The following is a 26509-nucleotide window of genomic DNA, read 5'->3' on the forward strand; positions in this document are numbered from 1 at the left end:
CAAAGATACTTTGGAGATCATTTAGGCCAATGCTCTATTTTATAGGGAAGGAAAATAAGGATCAAAGAGGGGGAAAACTGTTTCTAGATATATCAACGTGACAGCACAGGACCTGTGATTTCTTAGTATTGAAGTTCCTTCCATCAGTCTCACTCCTATGACCTACGATCTACATATAACTTAGATTAAGTCATTTGTCCATGATGACAGTAACAGGGATGGGATTTGAATCCAGGGTTTCTTGTTCCATTTTACTGTTACCTCTGACATATATTGTAGGTGCCCAGTAAAAAATAATTGAGAACGCTCTCTTGTATGGAACAAAGGTTTAGGTGGTATAAGGAAGAAATGAGACCTAGTTTCTACCCACAAATACTCACATATACACAGAATGATATATGTCTATCAACACTTATTCTTACATAGCATAGGACCTATATCCACAGACAAATACACATGAATATACAATGGAATTTTTATGGATTGTCTCTGTTTCTGTCTATTTTTATCTCTCTCAGTCTCTCTCTCTCTCTCTTTCTCTCTCTCTCTCTCTCTCTCTCTCTCTCTCTCTCTCTCTCTCTCTCTCTCTCTCCTTCTGTCTCTCACCTGCATATTTATTCATACTTAAATTCTGATTTATTGACTTCCCTGGATTCTTCGTCCCCAGAAATATCCTGAAATTCAGCTTTCTCTTCTCTATCCAGCTCCTTCTTTTATGGTGAGTCTTCCTGTCCTTTATTAAACTCACCATTTCTCTAAAAACATTAAGTAAATCTTTTCCTAGTCTTCCCACTACCTAAAAGAACCTAGTGCAGGGGAAAGCTGGGAGTCTGAGGACTGGGTTCACATCCTGTCTTTGCAGGTCACTTAGATGATCTCAGATGTTTTCTCCCCTTTCTTGGCCTCGGTTCTTCTTCATATGCAAAATGAATTCAGATGGAACAGCTACACTATCCCTTAAGTCCCTTAACAATTCTTAAGTCAGGGCCAATACATTTGCTTCAAGAAATGAATCATTGTCAAAATCAAAGACAACCAGTTTCTGTTGAGTTTTGTCAGAACATAAACAAAGAGTTTTTCCGTGAGGATCACACCCTCTAGAATCAAGGGTCAGTGGTCTACAGATTTTGAATTAGAAGTTACTTCTGAGGCAATCCAGTGCAGTTTTTTCATTTTCTAGATAAAAAATCTGAGGTTCAGAGATGAAATAAGGATTTGCTCAAGGTCACAGAGGGAGAAAACAGGTGTGGGATTTGAACTCAGATACTTCACCTAGTAATTCTAAATTCCCTATAATCAATATGATATTCCCAGTGGATTATCTCCCCAATTTTTAGCATAATCATCCTAGGTTTCCACCAGTGCCAGGGATTTAGGAAGAAAACCTATTTCAGGATCATAGATTTAAATAGCCTGGAAGGAAAATTTGGAGAATCAACTAAATGTGGGAGGCCATGCAATATAGTAGACAGAATATTGGATTTGGAGTCAGGAAACCTGGGTTCAAATAATAATGTATGATCTTGTATAATCTTGGGCAAGCTACTTAATTTCTTAGTCCTAATTTTCTCATCAACATAATGAGGGAGTTAGACTATATGACCTCTAGGGGTCTTCCAATGCTAGCTCTGTAATTTTAGTATTTAGTATAATTTAGTATTATCCACACAGTTACTTTGATTTATCTACAAATTATTGAGCAGATTATTTTAGGTTGGAATGAGGCAACTTTTTACTAAGGATACCTATCTTTTCTAGGAATATCTTTCCAGCTCTATATGGAAAGGACTCAGCCCCAGAGTGATGAATTTTTCAGTTACTATCACTCAATCCATCAGTCAACAAGTATTGATTAAATGCCTACTCAGTCAAAGATCTTTTCCAAATTATAGGACCTTTTGTATCCTAAGAACCATGGAACTTGTCCATTTGATTTCCAGCTAAAATCTTTCATCAGTATTGTCTCTTCCTTAACTTTTGGAATTTTCTTATTTTTCTGCTTGTATCTCTAGGACTTGCCATATACTTTTTTTGCACATAATTTAACAAATGCTCTTTTATTTATACCTAGTAGTTTTTGTGAGGATTATACCTTCCGGAATCAAGGGCTAATGGTCTACAGATCTAGAATTAGAAGTTACTTCTGAGGCAATCCAGTCTAGCTTTTTCATTTTCTAGATAAGGAACCTGAGGTTTAGAGATAAAATAAAGATTTTCTCAAGGTCACAGAGGTAGAAAACATCAGGTGTGGGATTTGAACTCAGATACTTCATCTACTAAGCAGTGCTCTTTCCATACTACCAAGCTGCCTCTATTGAAGTATAAGCTGTGATTATAAAGTAATGAGAGCAGAAATGTCTCATTATTCTTTAGTCACACATACTACAAAGATGGCCATATGGGTGGTGCAAGGGGGGAAGAAGGAAAATAATGATGGGAGGGAAGTGAGAAAATGAAAAGTAAGGGAGCAAAGGTTTGGTCTTCTAGCACAAAAATTTATAATTGCATTTGTTAAGGATGCTTTGTAGAAAGGATTCATGGTTTAGGTACAGTGTGGGATTAGATGACTTTTTAATGGCCTTTTCATCTCTAAGATTGTGCACATCTAATGACTTATGGTTCCCAAATGCAAGAATACTACTCATAATGGTTGAATTTTAGAGCATAAAGGGATCATCTGATCCAACACCCTCATTGTTCAGATGAGAACATGTTGTGGGCCAACCAGCCAGTCATTAGGGAGGATCTAGATCTTTTTGACTTTTAGATGTGGATCTTCACAGAATTTCAGGATATTCCGTTGGAGAAGAGGTAGCATGGATGAGGAAGGGGCTAAACTGAGGTCAGGGGACCCAGGTTCAACTCTCACTTCGGATATCTTCAATGTGGCCTTGGGCGAGTCAAAGTCATAATTTCATCTCTTTAGGTCTCACATTACTGGCTTTTATTATGTCAGATTCTCTGGGACCCCATTTGGGATTTTCTTGGCAAAGATACTGGAGTGACTTGCCATTTCTTTCTCTAATTCATTTTACAGCTGGGGAAACTGAGGCCAACAGGGTGAAGTGACTTGCCCAGGATCACACAGCTGGGTAATTTAAAAGACTAAATTTAAACTCAGGTTTTCTTGACTTAAGGTCCAGCACTCGATCCCCTGCCCCTGTACCAGTCAGCTGCCTGGACATTTGGTCCTTAGTAAAAGGAGAGGATTGAACTAAATGACCTATAAAGTCTCTTCCAGGTCTAAATTTACAATTGTATATGTGCATGGGTGTTACATGCTTATGTGTTATATGTCATTATTGTGTATACATGTAATTATGTATATATGTATACATATATATGTGATTATGTATATATGAAAATTGTATATGTGTATCTGTATATATGATTATTGTTTATATATGTAATTATATATATATATATATATATATATATATATATATATATATAGGTTGGTGGTGGTTCTTTTTTGTTTTGGAAGAGGACCAAAATGACATCACTATATTAGAATCCAGTTACCATGTGCGGCTGATCAGACCAATACCAGAGCGTGGAATGCTTTGCCACAGGTCTGACACAAATAGTCCGCATGCACATTTGAGGTAGCTTCCCTCATTCCATGTATTCTGTTTCCTTTGGGCTAATTCCATTCTGCTTGGCTCACAGAGCACAGCACCTTCTCTGATGAGGGCACGCCATACTGGGTGGTCCTGTGGCAGTCTCCCCTGTCGTACAACCATTCTAAAGTTCTTAAGAGAGACCTTGAGAGTGTCTTTGTATGGCTCTTTCTGACCACCTTAGGAGGGCTTGCACTTGCACACACACACACACACACACACACACAAAATATGTGATTATTGTAGTTCTTTGTTATTATTAAGTAAACTAAATCATTTTTAACCGTTAATCTCCCAAGTTTCCCCTCTCCCTAAAGGGGATGTGGTCTGAATTTTACAAGCGCCCAGGATGCTTGTACGTTTATGGAAGTTTAAGCCACCAAACCTCTCTGGTTCTCGGTATCCTTCCGTATAAAGTTGGACCGCTCCTGCCTCCCTAACCTCAGTCAGTGCCTAGGGATATACACCTTAGCACGGGGCAGCAAGCGGAGCACACCGCTAGAGCGCTTCCCTCCCACCTGGGGATGGCGGCTCCCAGCATCACCCGCCCGATTTTACAGGTTAGGAAACCGAGGTTGGGAGCGATTGGCCAATCACCTAGTTTCTAAGGGAATGTCAGAAGCAGCATGTGGATCCCGGTGTCCCGAGGTTCGGACCAAAGCTCTTCCCCGCACCGACACGCTGCTTCTCCGAGGCGTGCAGGAAAGTAGTGCACAGACCTGAGGCATTTTGTGCCTAGGCTCATGGTTCTTCCCTTGCACTTCACGATGCAAGCCGGTAGTGATTTTTAACACAAGTTGTTTCCAACTGGAATAAAGCCTGAATTTCTAGCTTATCTGAGTAGAGGGGACTGTCAAGCTCCAATCTTTTTTTTTTTTTGGGGGGGGGAGGGGGAGGTGCATCCGTCGCAATTTCTCTAAGAAACAATCAAGATTGGAAGAGGTTGGGACTATTTGGGAGCCTGTCCATTGCCCTGAAGACAAGGAAGTGGGGGAGGGGCCACTTTCCTGTCCTGGGAGGAGATAGTAGCAAGTCCTTCTCCTCGTCCCTTCCCCCACACTTGTAGTTTCCCCGCTTTTGACCCCCTCCTCAAGGTCTAACCCTTTGGTTCTCTCTGGCCGTGGGAGTGGAGTGGGAGCAGGCGGTCATCAGCCAACCAATCAGTAAGCATTTATTAGGCGCTTAATGTGTGCGGGGCAGGGCAGGAGGTAGACGGTGAGTGGGGGTGGGCACGGGAACGGGGGGAGGCAGTCGCACAGTCTCCAGGCCTGGGGCCCGTCAGGGCGGCGCGCCCACGGAGGGTAGCGGGCGCTCGGACAGAGATGGGCCGCCGTGTGACAGCGGCTCCTCGGGCCCACTCCTGTCCCGGGTGGGTTGTGAGCGCTCGGGCGGGCGAGAGGCACCTGCTTGTTTCTCCGAGGTGGGACTAGGACTGTGGGGGATGGGGGGGCCGGCGCTGCCAGGGGGCGGCCGGCAGACCGAGTGACTGCGGCCTCCGCGCGCCTCGGTTTGCGCGTGTGTGCGCGTGTGTTAGTGTGTGTGTAACAGTGTGTGAGCATGGGAGAGCGCGAGGGTGTGTTATGTGTCGCGCCAGGCCCAGACGGGCAGCCTGGAAATCTCGCGAGAGCGGCCTCTGGGGTGACTGCCGGGGAGGGGGAGGAGGGGGAGGCACGGGAGGAGGAGGAGGAGGAGGAGGAGGGAGGAGGGGAGTGGTGTCGGGGAGGTGGAGGGGGGGGGGGGGGGGGAAGCCTGGGCAGCACCCGGGCTCTGTGGCTTCAGGGCTCTGGGACACAGGGAAAGAGACCGAGAGAGAGAGGAGAGAAGGGAAGGGAGGGAGGGAGGCGGCGAGCGAGCGAGCGAGCGAGCGAGAGCGCGAGGGAGCGCGCGAGCCCGCCGGCGCAGCCGCCGCCGCCGCCCGAAGCGAGGAGGGGGCGCGCGAGCCCGCCCCGGCCCGGCCCGGCCCCGGCCCCTTCTCAGCCCCCGCCCGCCTCGGTCCCGGGCGCAGAGCGTGAGGTGCCCGCGAGCCCGTCGGCCTCGCCGCCCCGCAGCCCGACCCCGCCCGGTGCCCGCGGCCTCGGGTCCCTTTGTGAGCGCCCCCTGGGCCGGTGGCGGCCACTGAGGCGGCCGGGCCTCCTCGGCGCGGCCCAGCCCGGCCCGGCCCGGCCCCGGCTCCCCGCGCCTCCCGCGCCATCTTTGCGGAGCCCGGCAGTGCTGAGGGCGGGCGCCTCCCGGGCCGGGCCGGGCCCCGCCGCCGCGGCCCCCTCCGGCCCGCCCCTTGTCGCAGAGCTCGGGCTGGGCGACTGGCGGGGGCGCCGGAGGGGGGGCGGTGGCTCGCCTGGCCCCCTCCTTCTGCTCGTCGTCGTCGTCGTCCTCACCTCCTCGTCCGGCAGAGCGGAGCGGATCGGCTCCGGGGGGCTGCGGCTGCCCACCGCACCCCGCCCCGCCCCGCCCCGGGCCGGGCCTGGCCTGTCGCCGAGAGGGTAAGCGCGCCTGCGGGGCCCGGGCGGGGGGCTGGGACCGGCCTGAACCCCCCTCTCCCCTCGGGCCTCGCCCCGGAGGGGGAGGGAGCAAAGCCACGCCGAGGAGAGGGTCGCCGCGGCTTGGGAGAGGAGGGGGCTAGGAAGCCAGGCCGGCCTGGGTGGGGGGTGCACCCGGCTCTGCCCTCCCCTTCTCCCCGGCTGGTGGCTTTGGGATGTCTTAATGAAGGTGTGTCCCCCTCCGGGGGTCGGGGTCGAGCTCTCCCTCCCCCCGGCTGGAGGCTTCGGGGCCCTTTCCCCCTTGTGCTCCCCTCCCCTGCCTCCTCAGTCGCTGCCCGGGTGTCGGCAGCGAGGGAGAAGGCTTCGGATCGCCTGGATCCGAAGCCAGTTCGTTTCCCTCCCCCATTCCCCAGGGGCTGCACCCCTCTTTTGGAGGGGGAGCAGAGAGCTGTCTCCCCCACCCCCCCACCCCATTCTCTGTGCTGCAATGCTGCAGAAGTCCTAGGCTGCTTCTCCATACACAGACCCGAGTCTCCACTGAAGGGAGGGGGAGCTGGCAGAGGAGGTAATGGCGCTTCCCTGGGAGAGGTTACTCCTGCCTTCTAATCGATGCCCGGGTGTCCCCCTCACCCCTCCCGCCCCGCACACCCTTTCCCCTAGATCTGCCCTGAGGAAGTGCCCGGGATGGGGCTCCCGAGCAGGGACTGCGGGCTGGCCAGGCCGGGCCCCCGGATCCGGGCTGTCCTGCTGTTTGTCTCGTATTTATTGTTTTTAGTCGAAGATTGACGTCTTTGGGAGCAGGTTGGATTTGAGGCATAAATTCGAATGAGACAGCTGGGTCCTTTCCTCCCCCCAGCAAGGATGGCCGACTTTATTGTAGTTAACAGAAATTCACCAAGACTTTAGATTACAGGGTGACTTGTAACATGTTGGGCATTTGTTCCATCCTGGAGATTTTTTTCTTTCTTTTTCTTTCTTTTTTTTTTTGGGGGGGGGGGGTAACTTGAGTCTGTAAAATCTGTAAAGATGGGGAAATTTACATAACAGTAATCCACGTCTGAAATTTTGTTTCTGCTGTGATTGCCAGTTATTAGGAATAGCATTTGCATGTCAGTTTGTCTAAAATACTCAGTATGGTCTGCTTTATTCCAGTCAAAAGGTTGAATTACCTCCTTTTTCTTTTTGCTTATTATTTTCAAAAAAACAAACTATCTCCTAATCTGATTTTCAGTAACACTTGTTGGTTGGCCTCCTGATGTATATTGCCCTCCAAAGACTAGACTGTTTTTTTTTTTTTTTAAGTCAAAATTAACTTTCTTAAAAACTTCTCTTGGCAAGAAAGCTTCATTGATTAATAATGATTAGTCTTAAATGTTATTGTTCATCATCTTTCCTCCAGACTCAAAAGTGTTGCTATTTTTGATATTTTCATATCTTTTGACCATTAAGGGCTAGGATATTTGAAAAATAGCATTTCAAGAAGAGTAAACACATATTGTACCCCACTTCAAAAACTGCTGAATATTAAGGAGTTAGTAAATTGTTAATATACAAATTTATTTGTATTATTTTAATAGCAACGTGATGTTTTTAGCTTGTTTCAAGTATTTTTAAGCCTGGGAATTTTTTACTTTTAAGTTTTCTAAAATGCTACTTATAGTTAGTGGTATTATCTTGCATGTGTTCGCGACCAGAAAAATTTGTGGTATTTTAAATATCTCTATGTGTATTGTGTTTTGCAGTGGGAAAGCTTGTTTTAAGGTAATGAAATATCAGGATGTTAGTAAAGTTGTTAGTAACCAGGTTGTAGTCAGATGCCAACTTGTTGGACAGAACGATCCTCATTTTATTTAGTCAGTATATGTTGCATCAAATGCCTCCATCCCCTAGCTCTATTGAATTTGCTACTCTTTGCATTTAGTTGGTTTGGCTACTGATTTTGAAGGCCAAAAATAATTAATTATTATTAGTATCTCTTTCCTGATTTTTTGATATCATTGTCCAAGTCAGCTTTCTCTTGTACCCTTTGCTGTAATGCAAAGAGCAGACTCTTTGCACAAAACATGGTAGAGACTGAAAATATGAATGAATAGGTTCAGGAAAGTTTCAGATAGGGAAAAACTATTTAAAGGAATATCTACAGCATAACCTTTAATGTTTCTGTAAAAGACAAATGAAGCTAGAAGGACTATAGGTCTTATGTTCTTACATAGTTCATGAACAAAATGGCAACGTACATCACTTCCTGTTCTTCACAACTGCTTCTTTTCTCAGAATTCCCTTTTAATGACTTAATTTTTTGGCATTCTGTTATCAAACTCTAATTCAGTTATAATTCTCATGTTGTGTAGATGGAAGAAACTGTAAGAATCAACTGAAATCTCAAAATGTGTGTATCATGAGATTATCTTATAAGGTTTGGAATATCAATTATGTACAAAAGGTTTGGTTTATTTTTAAATTTACACTAAGTTCTTTAAGCTCAAAGAAGGTTTAGAAATAGGATTGCAAGGTAGAGGACTTATATCGATATCTATAGCATAAATGAGATGAAAATAAAATGATGGGTGTATTTTCTGTAATAAGGATTTGGGAAGAACAATAGATATAACAAAGAATTGTGAATATGTGTTGGTTATGACAAAGGGTTTAGTTGTGTGTATGTTTTTAATAGCTGTTGAGGCAAGTACGACATAGGTCATTGACCCATATTGTAATGCTCTTCTATAGTTAAGGAAGCAACTTTTTTGTAGAAAATAGCTAGACATAGTTTCCTCTCAATTCTACTCTTAAATAGCCACAGAATATGTAACTCGTTTTTAAGATTTATTGATTCTCACCAAACATTAATATTTAGTAAACCTCATAGTTATAATCTATGTTGAAATGAATTGGGAAAGTATCAAAATAAACAATGTGTAAAGATTTAAGAAAAGTTTTATTTCTAGATTGCTTTATTCTTTTTTGTTTGTTTGTTTGATTTAACCAGGAGCTCTTTTTGATAGCTCTGTTTGTCAGTATTCTTTTATAAGTGACCCAAAAGAACTCACGGCAGTGTCACAAATTTAAATTTGTAGAAATGAGACACTGTTAAAAGGTCTTACATGTGCTTAATTTGGTAACATAGTTCAGGGTTGTTTGAATAAACCTAATCTTTTATTCTTTCTGTAAATGTTAAGGGTTCATGGAGTACAACTTGCACAAAATTGAAAATGTTGTAGTGTTTCATTAAACAGAATCCTCAGAAAATACGAAATCAAAATATATACCTTCCAGTTCTTGTAACCGTTTTGGAAAGTCTGAGATATGGAATAGAGTCCTAGGTCTAGATTCAGACAGATTGGTTTCTGCTGAATTGCTAGCCCAGTGGCCCTTGGTGAGTCATTTGCGGCCTTAGTTCTTTGGTTTTATAATGAGAAGACTGAGCTTGGTGACCTTGAAGATCCTTTCCAACTCTAATGCTATAAATCTGTGATCATACTTTATTATAAAACTAAGAACCATACTAGTATGACTGAGTGAAGAAGGTATAGACAGACCATTATGATTCAATAGCATTGCTCTTGTTGAGTGAATGTATTGTAGTTCATCATGTTGAATGTGAAGTTGCATTTTAATTTAGAATTCCTACTAACTGTTTTGATTCCAAAGCTTTATTATAGGAATTGAGTTTTTAAGGGTCTCTTAATGAAAATATGTACATAAACATACCATTATTTGAGATGACAATTTTGAAGTACTTTTCATGACTCTCAACTTTTGTACTTATAATTTCTATCTCCTAGCATAGGTTTAGTCATCTAGGTCTCTTTCCTCACTTTTTTTCCATTTTACTTTTTATTCTGAAGTTATTCATAAGTTGCAATTCTGAACCAAGTAAAATGAGCACTTCCATATCCATTGCAAACAGAAGAGGATTGGGTAGAATACTGAGAATCCTTAGAATTTGATTTTCTTTTTGGAACATTCTCATTTTACAGAAGAGCAAACTGAAGTCCAGAGAGATAAATTAAGATGCCCAAGATGTCCAGGTAGTAAGTGGTAGAAACAGAGTTTAAATGAGGCTGCTTTTTTTACTTCTGTGTTCTTTCATCAGAAGAGAAACCCACTCTGAGATCTGATTGGGCATCCACTTATGAGTGCCCTGTTTTTGCCATGCCAAGCACAATGCTTTGCATAAAACGTGTATGTGCAACTCTTATGTCACCACTTAATCATTATGACATTTTCTTGTTTATTTTTAAAGGTTATCCTTTGGAGATGAAATAGAGGGAAATTTTTCTTTTGCTAAAAGTAATTTATCTTTTATATATTATATATATATATATATATTTATAACTTAATAAATATACTCATCATCGTTGCATTTCAAGGCTAAAATCTTTAGTTAAGGATAATGTAGTGTAGTGGGAAGCTTTGGATTTCAAAGCTGATCTGAATTCAGATCCAGGTTCTACAGGAGATAGATGACTGTGGACACCTCACTTCATCTCTATAGGTCTGAGTTGAGGATTGGACTAGACCTCTCATATTCTTTCTGGCCCTTAAAATTTATAATCCTAGGATCTGGACTATCACTAGCCAGTAATAGGTTTTTCTCAATTCAGGAATGAGTTGTGTTCCAAAATGCCATTTGTAAGTTTCATTGTGTATTCCTATAGAAACACTGTTACATGGTAGACAGGTTTCCAGGCTAGTCCACAAATGCCCTTTTAACTTGTGCTGTAGTTATGTGCTAGTACTAATGATCCTAATTTTGAGTTTTAGGTGGGAGTAGTCCACCTGCAATAGGAAGGAGAACTTGGAAACTGAGAACTTCTTTTCCCAGGTCTGGGCTTCTAGTGCTAGGCAATTTTTTTTGCTTTTTCTAGGATCAAATCCTGCTTCAGATACTGATTGACCTTCCTGAGCTTCAGTTTTCTCTACTGTAACATCAGAATAATAGTGATAGGATGATTTCTTGATATCTTCTTTGGTAACACATTCTCATTAGCCCAGGCCTCTCCTATCGCTGATCATCGGGATTATTATTCCCATTTTTTCTTTCTTTTCCTTTCCCCTTGTTCTCAGTATTATAAAAACTGCCCATTCCCTTGATGAAGTTGATTTTGAGTAAGTATTAGGAAGAAAGCAGATGTCTCCCCACAAGTAGATGTGTTTTTAAGAGAGGATCCTTATTAACCCAAATGGATCATAATTTGAGTAATAAAATTTAAGGCAACATAACAAGTGAAAAATTTCAGATTGTGTATGTGAGCAATTTTGGGGTCAGAGGCTCTCTTACTGCTCCTGTCTTAGAATCTGTCTTCTTCCTTCAAGGCCTTGAATAACTGTCGTCATCATCTTGTCTTTACAATTTAGTTTATGCATTCATTCAAAAATAAATTACCGAAGACCTCGTTTTTCACAGATTATTTATGAACCTTTTGTAAAGCTCCATTCCCCCTCCCCCCAACCCCCATAATCTCTTCTTTTCCCTTCCTTAGCACATGTGTACACCTAGAGTCACTTCGGTGACACAGATTTCATATCCACATTTCTGCAATCACATTGTCTAGGGGGCAGGTGGTGGTCCATTGGCATGTAAAAGTTAAGGGAGGAGTGGTGATAGCAGCCATTCTTTGTTTCTTGAATTCTAGGTCAAGCACTGTCTATATGATAGACCTTACATGACATTGTGTATGTGGAAATTTCTTTTAAAGTATATTTAGAAAATTCAGGTCAAGCATTTCTGATTCTGATTGGCTAGTGATATCATCTTGTACAAAAGACACTTAACCTTATTGGGCCTCAGTTTCCTCATCTAAAAATGAAGGCATTGAGATAGATGATTTTTAAGGTTCCTTCCAACTCTTAAGTCCATATTACTGTAGTTTTCTAAGTATCAGAGTAGTCAGTCAATAAGCATATGTATTAAGTATCTACTACATGCCAGGTACTGTGCTAACTGCAAAGGATATAAAAAAGGGCAGAAGATAGATAGTCCCTGCCCTTAAGGGATTCCCTTATGGGAGAGAGAACATGAAAGCAAGCTGTATTCAGGATAAATAGGAAATAATTAACAGAGGGAAGGCATTGAATTAGCAACTGAGAAAGGCTTCCTTTAGAAGCTAGGATTTGAAGGAAGCCAGGAGGCAGAGAGAAGGAAGGAGAGTGTCCCAGACATGAGGGACAGTTAGGAAAAAAATGTCTGGAGCTGAAGGATGGAGTGTCTTGTTTATGGAACAGCCAGGAGGTCATTGTTACTGCACAAAAGAGTACATGGTTAGTGGGGAGTGAAGTGTAAAAAGAGGAGAGGTCCAGGTTAGGAAGAACCTTGAAGGCCAAACAGGATTTTGTGATTTGATTTGGAGATGATAGGAACCCACTAGAGTTTATCAAGTGGGTGACATGATTGGACCTGTGCTTTAGGAAAATCACTTGAGTGCCTGAATGGAGGCTGAATTGGTATGCAGAGAGATTTGAGGCAGGTAGACTCACTAGCAAGCTATTGCAAGATGATCAGGACCTGCACTAGGCAATGATGGCAATGTCAGAGAAGAGAAGAGAGCATCTTGTAGAGACATTGCAAAGGTTAAAGTTGAAAGGCCTTGGCAGATGCTTGAATATGAAATGTGAGAGATAGTAAAGAGCTGAGAATAATTTCTCAGTCGCAAGCCTAGAGGATTAAGCAGACAGTGGTGCTGCCTTTCTCCATAAATTCGCCTCCTTATTTTGTTGGGGGCACTGCCATTTATCCAATTTCCAGTGTTTGGAAACTTGGGCCGGTCCCTCTTTCTCATGTCTCATATCTAGTTTTCATAATTGTCATCTATATTTTCCTTTTTCTTATTAGTACCACCCTAGTATGGATCCTGTTCATTCTTAGGCTTTTGGGCTATGGTAGTAATCTTTTTTTTTTTTTTTTTCTCCTCCATACCTCTTGTATATTCTTTATTTCACTCCTAAATTAACCTTTCTCATACATAAGTCTGGCTGTGTTCCTCTTCTCTTCAAAAGTCTTTAGTGGCTACCTAGTGCCTGCACAGTAACCTTCAGATTCCTAAACCTGGCACTCAAAACCTTGAATAACCTGTCACCATTATGTCTTTACAGCCTCTTTTATGCTTTCATTCAGAACGCAGGCACCAAGCACCTACCATATGTTCAAGTCATTGGGTACACAATGACAAAGCTGAAGCAAATCCCAACCCTGAAGAACTTGTGGACATCACATGATTCCTTCCATGTCCACTGAGCTCTGATTAAATTGGATCCCTTTTATGAGCATGCCTTCTCTGAGTTTTCCCGTTTCCATGTGCTTGTACACACTGTTCCCTGTTTTGACTGTTAAATTTCTACCCATCTTTTAAATCAGATTCAAATATCTTCCTTCTCTGTTTCCAGAGTCTTTTATATCTTTCCAATGTAGTTTTCCCCTTCTAGATTGTAAGAATAATGAGGACAGGAACCCTATCTTATTTATGTAAACTTTGTATCTTCTGAAGTGTTTAGCACAGTGCTCTGTGAACAGTAGTTACTTAATAGAATTCTAAAAATTTAAGGGAACCTCACAAACCATCTCTGGTCCAGCTGGACCCAGCAGTAATCATCTAACCAGTCTAAAAAGTCTGCTAGTGACAGGTGAGAGAGAGCTTCATAATAAATATTTGTTTATTTGAATATGTGAAAGTTCTTCCCATGAATTTATTGTAATTTAAAATATTACCAAATGTTTGAAGGATCTGTGATTTTGAACTTCTTTCACCAATCTCCTTGAATTCAAGAATAGGTTAATTCTGGAGTTGTCTCATAGGAGTTAAATTTCTTGCCCAGTCATTCAGCTACAAAGTGCTTAAAGCAGAATTTGAATCCAGGTCATCTTAATTTTATTCTTTTCCCAACAGCTTCAAAATGAAGCCTTATCATACATACATATAGGATGATATTGCTTGAATATGTATACTTTAAAAAATTTCATTCTGTTTTAGTTGATTGTAGCTGAAAATGAATCATGAATATAGACTAGTGTTTTTTATTTGCCTGATTCAGCAATACTAATTTCCTTTAGTCTTTTACTGATTTTTGTTAAGGTCATTAACAAAGTTCTTAAAAAAGTTGAAGGTGAATAGGAATTTTGAACATTTTCAATATATAGGAGAGGCCTTCTGAGATCTGGACCTGGATTCAAGACTGACCTCTGGCTCATAGTGGGTATGTGACCCTGGATAAACTAATGAAATTCTTTCTGTGTTGGAGATAAGTAACATTTTGAGTGGCAGCAAAGATGCTGATCCACACTGGTGGAAGTAGATTCTTTATCTTTGTGAGCCTGTATCAATGAAATCACAAGTCCAGCTTCTATTCCCTGGAAGCCAAAGGAAAAGTTTCAGTTCTTGTATCTCTGTGGCACAGATGTTTATTTAGTAATAATCAAGTGAGTCATTAAGATCATTAAAATATTGCTGGATTTTGATTGTTAATGGTATCTGTGAGTGCTAATACCTTCTTGTCTCAGGATACTGGTGATCATAGTTTGATGAGTTTAAAACTGTCAAGGAACTGAAGCTTATGGAAATACTGGCTTTGTTTCAGGGCACATAAGTATTAAGTGACAGAGTTGAGATTTGAATGCTCGGCCTTTAAAGATGGATTCCCATACAACATAAAATAATAAATATGTGACATCCCAGTGTACTAATAATCACTTCAAGTCCTACAGTTTCATCAGCAGGTACACATGGAAACTCCTGTCTTTGCCGTCTTTGCTCTGTGGTTCCTGTCCAGGTCCCTTCAAAAGTTAAAGAATTATAGAATTATGGGTTCTACTTAATGACCTGGAAGCCCTTTTAACTCCTTTATTGGGACCTAGTTATACCTGCAACGATTAGATTGTCCTTTCTATCTAAACCAGGCATGGCACTTATTTTGCAGTTTGTATCAATTTTATTATTAATTTTTTTATTCTGGTTGTGGTTTGCAAATTATCCTTGTCAATAAATATTCTGTAACATATGTGTGCACTCACTTCTGACTGGACTTGAATGAATTTTGTATAGAAAGGAAGGAGGAAATAGGATTGAAACTACTAGCAACAGTTTAAAAAATAGGCTAGAATGTAATCTTTTTGAGGGGGAGGAAACTTTGATTTTGGGGCTCTGAACAGATGATTGTTAATTTAGATAAACAACTTATTTTGAAGGATAGATGTTTTGAAATACACAAACTGAATTTTGGGAAAATGGAGGAAAAATAGTACTGCAAGATTTTATTTTCATTAAACAAAAACTTAACTTTTTTTTTTTTTTTTTTTGGCTGAAGCAATTGGGGTTAAGTGACTTGTCCAAGGTCACACAGCTGGAAGTTTTAAGTGTTTAAGGCCAGATTTGAACTCTGGTCTTCCTGACTCCAGGGCTGGGTGCTCTATCCACTGTGCCACCTAGCTTCCCCCAAAACTTACTCTTTTAGAATGCAGCAGTTTTGAAAATGCAGCATTAGTTTTTCAGGTGGCTTGAAAATGTTATCTTTTAAAATGTAATATTAACCTAACCCTAACCTTAAATTAAATTTTATATTTTTATTTTTAAAAATCCAAATTTAATAAAACATATTTGTAATTTAGGAGTCTTTTAAAATGCAAGTTTTTCACTCAGCTTAAGTGAAGGGGGGTGGAATAGTTTCATAGAATGCTAAGACTAGATTAGCCTAGGAGTGGTGAGTCACACAGTAAAGGTAAAAATAGGGAATTTTTATGTCATAATAATTCTTTTGCATTGGAAAGCCACATTATTGATAAGACAAGTTAATATTGATGAGATCTAGAATAATTTGTGCTCCAAATAAACCTTAGCCAAGTATATCATATAGGAAAGTTGGGAGTGTATAATTTTCTCTCCATGTCTGTCTCTCATTCTCTCTCTTTCTCTCTCTCTCACACACACACACACACACACACACACGTTCACACTCATGTGCTAGAGAGCTGCCATCCCATGTCATTGAACAGGAGCAGAATAAGATTTGAAGTTTGATCACAATGGCGTTTTAGATTTCAGAAACCTTCATTTAATTTCTTCTTCATAGTATTATATTTTGTTTTTAAATTTTGCATCAGTGATTTCCTTTTGAATATTGAAAATGTACATGGTCCATAAACTAGTTGAATTTTTCATAAGGCATCAGCAAGCATTTATAATAAGTAAGTATTGTGCCAGGCACTGTGCTAAGTGCTGAGGATACAAATAAAGATAACCCTCTCCTCCCCACTCCTCAAAAAAAAAAAATCCAAAGCAAAACAAAGCTATCCCAAAAAATAGACCTTAAACTTAGTCCTTGCTTTGGAGGAGACGGTGTACAAACAACTAAGTATGGATAAGATAAAGAAAATCTCAAGAAGGAAGGCTCTAATGTTAAGGGAGATTGGGAAAGACTTTTTGTAGTAGGTTGGATTTTAGCTGGGACTTGAAGGAAGCCAAGGAAGCCAAAGAAGTGGAAATAAAGAGAAAAAGTACCATTTATGTGGGGCAACCAGTGAAAGTGCTTGGACTATGGAAATTGAGTGTTACTGAATTATAGTACAGGGAGGTCAATAAACTATAAGAAGCCTGCAAAGCTAGGATAGGAACAAGTTATGAAGAGCTTTAGAAGCCAAACAATATTTTGATTCTGGGGGCACTAGGGGGCCACTGAAATGAATTTAATGGTTATGGGGTGACATAGACTTCTGCTTTATTTAGTTCAGTATGATAGCTGAATGGAGAATGAACTGGAGTGGGGAGAAACTTGAGGCAAAGAGAGTAGAAGACATTTATTAGTTTAGGGGTAAAGTGATAAGGGCATGGTAGTATTGGAGACAATAATAAAAAAGTTAAGAAGGGGAGAACTATGGAGATAACCAGTTCATTTTTTGGACATATTCGATTTAAGATGTCTATAAAATTGTTCAAGATGTCTTGTAGATATTTGAAGACTAAAGAATAGTGATCAGGAGTGATGTTGGGATTATATAAAGACTTGAAAATCATCTGCATCTAGAGAATCCTTGAAGCCACAGGAATTGATGAGATCAAATGAACTAGCATAGAAGTAGGAGAGAAGAAGTCCAGGATATAGAGCTTTGGGGTTAGTAGGTATGCCCTGGATGAAGATTTATTCTTCAAGGATGACAGAAGGGTTGGTGAGACTGGTAGGAAAACTAGATCAAAGTAAAATCAGGTAAACTAGAAAGAAGAGAATTTCAAGGTGCTACTTATTTGTCTGTCCCACAAGACTGTCAAAGAGCTTGTTAGTGTAAGGGTGTTGTAGATAAAACCTCCTTACAGTGAGTGATGAGTATGAAGGACTGACACCATCAGAAAAATGACCAGAATCTCACCTGGCTATAAGTGCATTTTTCCCTCAGGACTTTGTTTTTAGGGCTGGAACAAGCAACGGAAGGTAACTTTCCCATTCTAGTCTTCAAGCTGCAGGAAGTTCTAGTTAGGAGGAAGACTATAAAGGAAAGATCAGATAGACATGAGAACTTGGAACATTGTCATAGAGAGAATGAATGAATAAATGAACGAATCATTTATTAAATGGTTACTAGATTCAGAGCTCTGTGAACATACTAATAAAAAAGGAAGACAGTCTATAGTCTCTTTTAGGGGAAACATTGGTTAGGAGAGAGTAAGGAGAAGGAGGTGATTGACAGTGCCAGGGGCTGCAGAGAGGTCAAGAAGGATGAGAATGGAGCAAATACCCCTTAAATTTGGAACTTTGGAGATCATTGGCAACTTTGGAGAGAGCAGTTTCAATTGTAAGGCAGAAAGTTAAGCATGTAAGAGGAAAGGAAATGGGTGCATTGGTTGTAGACTATTTTCTCTAGCCACTTTCCCAAGAAAGGGAGGAGAGATAAGGAAGATTGCTAGGGGGAGATAGACTGATCGATCATTTGAGGGGTTTTTTGACGATGAGGTGACATGGGGATGTTTATAGGCAGTGGGGAAGATGGAAGAGAGTGGTGATCATAGAGAGGACAATTTTCTGGAGATTATCTAGAGAAGTATCATTTTGTATATAAGCGTTGTCTAGAAGGGCTCCCTCATCATATGAGACAAGTGAAGGAAGAGATAATGGCAGAAGGCATTCTGGGTAATATGAAATGAGAAGAAAGAACTCTGCATTTTTTCATTGAAATAGGAGACAAAATTCTTAGCTGAGAGGTTTTTGAGGTTGTGTGTGTCATAGATTTTGATGAGTGATGAAAAGGTGATTAAGGAGATATGAAAGGATGATCTTACTATGATGAAGACCAAGTAATTTAGAGAAATAACATAGAATAAGAGATGTTTTAATATGAAATTTGTGTTCAAGAGTAGTAATAGAAACACTTTTTATATTGTTGTAAGAAACTATCTAAACTGTTTTAAGTATTACAGGGTGTTACAAGATTCAAAATATGGACTACGACATAGTATTTTCACTCTTTTTCTAGTTTGCTTGCATTTTGTTTTCTTTCTTGTTTTTTCCTTTTTGATCTGATTTTTCTTGTGTAGCATGATATTTGTGGAAATATGTATGGAAGAATTGCTCATGTTTAACATATATTGGATCACTTGCCATCTAAAGAAGGGGTAGCGGAAGGGGAGGGGAAAAATTAACTAACACAAGGTTTTGTAAGGGTGAATGTTGAAAATTATTCATGTATATATTTTGAAAATAAAAGGCTTTAATTTTAAAAAAAAGGTTCAAAAAGCAAATTCTGAAGTTTCATTGGTTGGATATTGTACTGATAAACCAAACAATTTGAAAAAAAAAAAGTCTTAGGATAATTATTGCTTATTTATAATCATCTTGAATTTCTATTCTTTAAGATTGAAATCTAAAATTTTATTTCTCAGTACTTTCTTAATAATTTAAGGCTATTTCCCCCTTTTTTTATACAAAGAAACTTAAAAAAAAATAATAGCTTTTTATTTTCAAAATATATGCGAAGATAGTTTTCAACATTCACCCTTGCAAAACCCTGCATTCCAAATTTTTCCTCCCTCCTTCCCCCACCTCCTCCTTTAGACAGCAAACAATTTGATGTTAGACATGTGTAGTTTGTCCATACGTATTTCCACAATTATGCTGCACCAAAAAAAAAAAAAAAAAAAAAAAGCAGATCAAAAAGAAAAGAGAAAGAAAACAAAAAGCAAACAACAGTAAAAAAGGTGAAAATACTATGTTGTGATCCACTTTCAGTTCCCACAGCCCTTTCTTTACATGAAGAAACTTAAGGTCTCCTTGTCTTCTACCTGTATTAGTACTGCATTGAAACCATCCTCTTCAATATCATCAATTTGTTAATTCATTAACTGTATTTTCTTCTGTGTGCATAGTATGATGGTTGGGACTAGGAAAAAAGAAGTTAATAAGGAGATGTAAGGAGAACAATTCTGGATAAAGTTCATCTTAGTCCTTTTCTTTCTAACTTGTCTCTAGCAATTAACTTGTAATACCCTTCTCTTGTGAAATATGCTTTTCCTTATTTATCTATCTGTTTGAACGTTCCTTTGTTTTTTGGTTCTTATTTTTCCCCATCTTCTAGACCAGTGGTTCTCAAATTTTTTGGTCCCAGGACTCCTTGACACCCTTGAGGAATTGATGATACTCACTCTACCTCCCCCAAGTGCTTTTGTTTATATGGATTCTATTGCTTGATTAGAAATTCAAATGTCTTAGTATTACTTAGTGAGATTTTAAAATATTTTAGTATTTACTATAGAATACTATATCCTAATATTATTGGGTTTTGCTATTAATTTTGACATATATTCCATATGAAAGGGTCTCATTTCAGGGACCTCACTTTGAGAACTGTTAGTTTTATTCCTAGCTTATGGTTCTTGTTCGAGGCTCTTTCTTGTGTCTTTTTTCCAATTTTAAAAAATCTTTATTTTTGTTATCTATGTGCTAAAGTCTCCTCATTCTTTCTATGCCTCTGATCTCTTACATGTGTTCCAGATTTATATTTCCAGCTATCTAACTACGTATAGGTTGTCGCTTTTTAACTGTGCTTGCCATGTCAAACACCAAAACTAAAAACTCATCTCTGCTCCTAAATTGGTTTCTCTATCTAATCCCATATTACTGGTACATCATTCCCATCACCCTAGTTTCTAAAGTGCCTTCTAGCTCTAAAACTGTGATACCATGGTTATAAATAAATCTAGAATTATAATTGATAAGTTCTAGAAATGATTTTAAAGATGTCTCAGAAAGGTTATGTTGCTTACGCAAGAATATGGTGCTGAGATGGAGCTGAGTAAGTAGCTAAGTTAAGACTTTACCTATGCCCTTGATACTTGATAAAACCCATGCCTTTCCTCCCAACTATTTTATGCTTCTGAGAAGCTCATTTTAGACAACTGCTAAAATTTTCTGATCCATACTGTCATTGGACTAATTCCCTTGTTTAAGTATCTGCAGTGATGCTATCGCCTACTTTGTATGAATTTTCAAAGACCTTTACAGATCTGATTTGCTTCTTAAGGTTTTCTACAATTTGATTCTAACTTACCTTTTTCTATCTTATTTTGGGTTCTTCTTAATATACCTTCTGCTTTTGTGCTCATTTCTGCTTCTGTGCTTTGTTCCCCACTTAGAGTCACTTCTATTCTCTGTGCCTGAACAAGATCTAACCCGTTCTTCAAATCCTCTCAGTTCCTAATCTAGATCTGACCCAACTCTAATTTTATATATGAAGAAATTGATATCCAAAGATAATGACTTCTCCACATAATTAACAAAACCTTCATTTGAACAAGGATCTCTTAATTTGAGATTCTGTAATTTTTCTACTTTATCATGATGTTTCGTGGGTCAACTCACCCAACTTTGACCTTCATTTAAGGAAATTGAGAACCAGTCCTCAGTCCTAAATTCCTTAGGTTAGTACCTCTTTGACACTTATAATCCAGAGTATCAAAAAAGAATGTGTGAAATTAGAAAGCTTTCCAAACAGAATTATAATAAAAGAAGTTTTAGTGCTTACAAGAATAAGCACTTGGTGAATCAATTTATATGAATATATATATATATATATATATATATATATATATATAGAGAGAGAGAGAGAGAGAGAGAGAGAGAGTGTGAGTGTGTGTGTGAGAGTGAGTGTTCTAATATTGCTGGAGAAATGAGGTTTTACTTCATACTCAAGTACCAAAATGTCCAAAATAGATACTGAATTGAAAACTCCCTAAGTAATAATGAGTAATTAGATGATGTAGTGAATAGAGTGATGGGAAGACTAACTTATCTTTCAGCTGATCTCAAAACAGTTGTTGATCCTGGGCACTTAACCCCATTTGCCGCAGTTTCCTCATCTGTAAAATGAACTGAGAAGGAAATGGCAAATCTTTTCAGTATTTCTCCCAAGAGTTGGATACAGCTAAACAACAAACAGCAAATAATGATGAAAGAATTGTAGTGCAAATAGGAAGAAAATGAGTGTTTGGAATTTGCCTTCAACCTAAAGGTTATTATATTGCCCTCCCCCTTTTTTTTGACCAAATGATGCTTCATTTTATTATTAAATATGTGGTAACTGTTATTAAATATGTGGTAACCTTTCTTTTTTGATGATCAATTTGAAACAATTATAAAATGTTAGTTTCAATATGTAAAACTATAAAAAGCATTACAATGCAGTGCTTTTTTAGAATGCTAGAATTTTAATTACCAATTCTATTGGAAAATTATAATAAAGTTAAATTTTTTTTCCCTTTTTATATCATACTTTTCTCAGCAATTGGGAAAATCACGTCACCATTGAGGAAGAAAAAACAAATTGAATTATAAAGGTAGAGATGAATATAAACTGTGACAAAAGGAAACTTTTTCTATCTAATAGCACTATAGAAAACAATCAGATTAATTAACAACTTCAGATAGATTGTACTATAAAAAGTTACCCATTATTTTTTATCAAGATACTCATATGATATTACAAGGATATAGTCAATTTTTTTTGAAAGAATGACAACTTCGGTTTTCTATTTTTATTTATTGCAGAATCTTTTGTAGTAGACATTTTTAATAATTTTGTGTCATGGATCCCTTTAGCAGTCTGATGAAGCCTCAGAATCAGTTTTTTAAAATATGTAAATTAAATGAAATAGAATTAAGAAGGAAAGAAATTACTGAAAAAATTATCAGAAAAGAAAAGTTTATGAATTCTGGACTAAACTTCTGTTTCATAGCATCGGCTTTCTTGTATTATTTTAGTGTAGAATGAAGAAAAGTGGAAAAGCTTATTCTTTCTTTGAAGATTGCAGTTACTGATTATGGATAATCACTTTATATATTTACAAGATTACTTTTCCTCTCAGATTAGTGAACTGTATCATAAAACCATGGGTGTTTTGTGGTCTTGTTAGAAGATAAAGTTCGTTTTGGTTTCATTAAGTATTATTTTATATTTCTTAAAAATGTAGGCAATAATTTAGAAGTCTAAGCAAATTTAATATGAATTCAGTGACCCCTAATTTCTCCTATGATAGTTTACTTAGTATTGGTTATTTGTCTTTTGGTCTTTGTATTTAAAGATACAGTCTTAATAGATTGACAGAGCATGCCTTGTGGCATTGAGCAATCAATTTGGCTATATAGTTATGAGATTAATTTTCTTTTGTTCCAGTAAAAAAACCTACAAGATAGGAAACCTCTCTTTTCTGAGAACAGTTTTCTTGTCGGCTTTGTAATTACTTTAGAAGCTATTTATACAGTAATCTGTTACTGACTGATCAAGATTCTTTTTTTTTCCCCTGAGCCATTCATGTGTTACTTGACATTCATGGGTTAAACATCACTTTTGCGCTATTGAAGGTAGAAATCTCTTACTTTAACTTGAAAGCTTCATAAGATTGAGGTTTCTATTTGAAATACTCCTCTACTCTGCTCATGGTTCCCTCTTCAACACTTAGCACAATTGCCTGTGTAGAATAGTTCCTTGGTAAATATCTGAAAGACTGCTTACATTGTGGTTATTTTGATATATAGATTGACGGTAGTAGTTACTATATAAAATTAAACCAATTTAACTGAATAATTAAGTCATTTTCTTAGCATTTTTTTTTTTAACCCAAGTTATTTGATCATGTTTAGAACATAAATTGTTTGGCAAGGAATTGGAATGAGTGGATGCCCATCAATTGGGGAGTGGCTGAATAAGTTATGGTATATGAATGTAATAGTATATTATTATTCTAGAAGAAAAGACTGGAAAGACTTAACATGAAGGGATACTGAATGACTTGAGCAGAACCAAGAGAACTTTGTATACAATAAACAGCAAGATTGTGAGATGATCAGCTATCATAGACGTAGCTCTTCTCAGCAGTACAGTGATCCAAGACAAATTAAATAGACTTGGAGTAGAAAATGTCACCTGCATCCAGAGGAAAAACTATGGAGACTGAATGAAGATGGAAGCATACTACTTTCACTTTTTTTTTCCTTTCTTGTGGTTTTTCCTTTTTGTTCTGATTTTTCTTTCACAACATAATTCATATGGAAATATGCTTAAAATGATTGTATATTTATAATCTATATCTGATTGCTTGCTGTCTTGGAGAAGGAGTAGTTAAGAGGAGGTAAAAAAAATAGAAATCAAAATCTTACAAAAATGAATGTTGAAAATTATATACATGATTGGAAAAATAAAATACTATTTTTAAAAAAAAGAACATAGACGGTTACAAATGCTAGCTATGTTAATTATTCACCATTGAAATGTCTTCTTCAGCTGTTCAAAAATGGCATTTTCTTTCTTAAAATTTTTGGTGGAAATGTGATTGGATATAGTACTAAATCCAATTATATTTCTTTTATCTTATAACAGCTTTTTATTTTTCCAAATATATGCAAAGATAGTTTTCAACATTCACCTTTGCAAAACCTTGTGTTCCAAATTATTTTCCCTTTCTCTTCCCCTCCCCCCCAGACAACAAAGAATAGATTATAGGTTGAATGTGTGCAACACTTCTAAATATATTTACATATTCATCATGTTGCACAAGGAAAATCAGATTAAAAGGTGAAAAAAACACAAACACATACCACCACTACCAAAAAAAAAAAAAATGAAAATACTATGCTTTGACACACATTCAGTCTCTATAGTTCTCTTTCTGGATATGGATGGCTCTTTCCATCATAAGACTTCAATATTTTCAAAAAAAGTTCATTTTGAAACTTATCTTATCATAATATCATAGAATATAATAAATATGTATTCCTTCACGAAAATGATTTTTGTTAAAATGTATTACCATAAAATTAAGTGTAAAAGAAAAAGGAGGTGTTTGAATGAACTCATTAAGTAGGTTTCTATATAGGTGGATTAGTAAAGTCTACAGAATGTTGCTACCAAGGTTTAACAATTTTTGCTCTACGTAACAAATAAAATATCTAAGCAATTTGCAAGATAGTTATTAAAACTTTATTCTTACATGATTGTAGACGCTTATCTACTTACACACACAAAAGAATTCAGGTAGGGACATTTAAGATTAAACTTTATGCTAGTTAAGCCATTTATTTAACTTTTCTATGGATGAATTGTACGTCTCAACTTTTGTATTTCTGAGATACATAGTGAGAGTTAAGAGACTTATGAAGTCTTTTGAAGAATTTTTAGATATTCACTAGAATAGAATAGCTATAATATTGCAGGCAGTATGTATTTATGAGAAGGGATATTCCTAAACTTTTTGGAATGCTTAAATATAGGAAAACTATAGGAGGGTATAGAGGCAGAAATGCTATCACTGGGTTAGAGACATTTAATTAAATAAACCTTTGATTTTAGGTATCTACGATGTAGTTTTATAGTATTCAGTGTACTTCAGACAGAAAGAAAATGTAGTTTTTCTCCTTCTAAATTGACGATATTGGCTTCATTCAAAAGTTATGAAATTATTCATTTTCTTGGACTTAATTGTATATGAATATGAACTCCTTTTTTGGGGGGGGGGAGTTACAGTGCTATTTATAAAATTAAAAGATGGAATTCTATTCCTCATTGTTTTGTAGTACCAGATCTCTTTTGTAATACAAATCTCTATTTTACATTTGGTCCTGTGTTTGAATGATTTATTTTATTCTATTAGTGTACTCCCTCGCCTGCTTCTTAGAATCCATAGCTTCTTTCAAGACTCAGCTCATGTCAGTTTCTTCATGAAACCTGTTCTGATCATCTTCCACCAGTATTTCTCCCCTGGTAGAACATAAAATATCTGAGGGCCACCAGGATTGTTTTTTCTTTCCAGTCTTTATATGATGCATGGTATACAATAGATTCTTAATATATATCCATTTGTTGAATGAACCAGATAGTTTGGTAATAATTATTTTGAAATCTAGCAGGGTAAATTACAGGATCACAGATTTAAAACTGGCATCATTGTACAAAGTTGTAGAAGGGAACATTTTTCTGGTATAGTTAGATTAGATAACCATTGAAGTTCCTTTCAGTCATGGTGTTGTATGATTCTGTGACATTTCCCTCTAGAAAACATATTTGATTCCTTCTTTTATATTGCGGTATTCTGTCATATCCAGTTACTCAACAGTTTCTTTGTTTTAATTCCTCATTAAAATCCATAGACATTTATTAAGTATCATTTATTTGCAAGACAACTTTTATAAAGTTGAATAACATAATTTCTACCATGAAGAAGCTTACAGTTTAATAGAAAGATATAATTTGAATACAAACAATGCAGAATAAGGGAGCCCAGGAAGACAGAATCGAACGAAATATAATAGGAAATTTTGAAAAGGGTCAGATATTGGTAATCATTTTCATTAGAGAAGGGTAAGAGATTAAGGAAAACTTAATGGTGTGGGGAGGTCTACCTGTGAGAATATACAAATCAAACCAATAGCATTTATGTTGTTGGAACATTTGAATATGTGAATATGAAGAAGTGTATAAAATAATGCTAAAAAGGTGAGTGGGATTAAATTGTGGAGGCTAATACTGCAGAACTGGCATCTTAGCCAGTTATCAGGTATTGCTATTGTTCTTCATTTTCTTCTTTTTAAAAAATAGCTTTTTACTTTCAAAATACATGCAAAAGTAGTTTTCAACATTAACCTTGTGTTCCAAATCTTTCTCCCTCCCCTCCACCCCGCCCCCCCCATTCTTATCTCCTAGACAGCAAATAATCCTGTATAGGTTAAACATGAGCAGTTCTTCTAAACATATTTCCACATTTATCATGCTACACAAGAAAAATCAGATTAAAAAAGAAAAAAAACTCCACAAGTAAACAACAACAACAAAAAGTAAAAATCCTAAGTTGTGATCCACATTCAGTCCCCATGGTCCTCTTTTTGGATGTAGATGGCTCTCTCCATCCCAAGTCTATTGGAATTGGTTTGTCCTTCATTTTCAGAGAG

The 26509-nt window shown here is 38.1% G+C and overlaps 1 protein-coding gene across 1 annotated transcript in view; it reads left to right on the forward strand.

Moving 5' to 3' along the window:
* Nucleotides 1-5531: 5531 nt before the first annotated feature.
* TAOK1 (TAO kinase 1) overlaps nt 5532-26509 on the forward strand; it is a 126367-nt gene continuing 105389 nt past the window's right edge. Inside the window, 1 exon segment of the mRNA XM_031967717.1 lies at nt 5532-6100. The gene's annotated coding sequence lies outside the window, so the exon portion shown is untranslated.

Source organism: Sarcophilus harrisii, chromosome 4 (assembly GCF_902635505.1).
Source record: "Sarcophilus harrisii chromosome 4, mSarHar1.11, whole genome shotgun sequence".
NCBI classification, from domain to species: domain Eukaryota; kingdom Metazoa; phylum Chordata; class Mammalia; order Dasyuromorphia; family Dasyuridae; genus Sarcophilus; species Sarcophilus harrisii.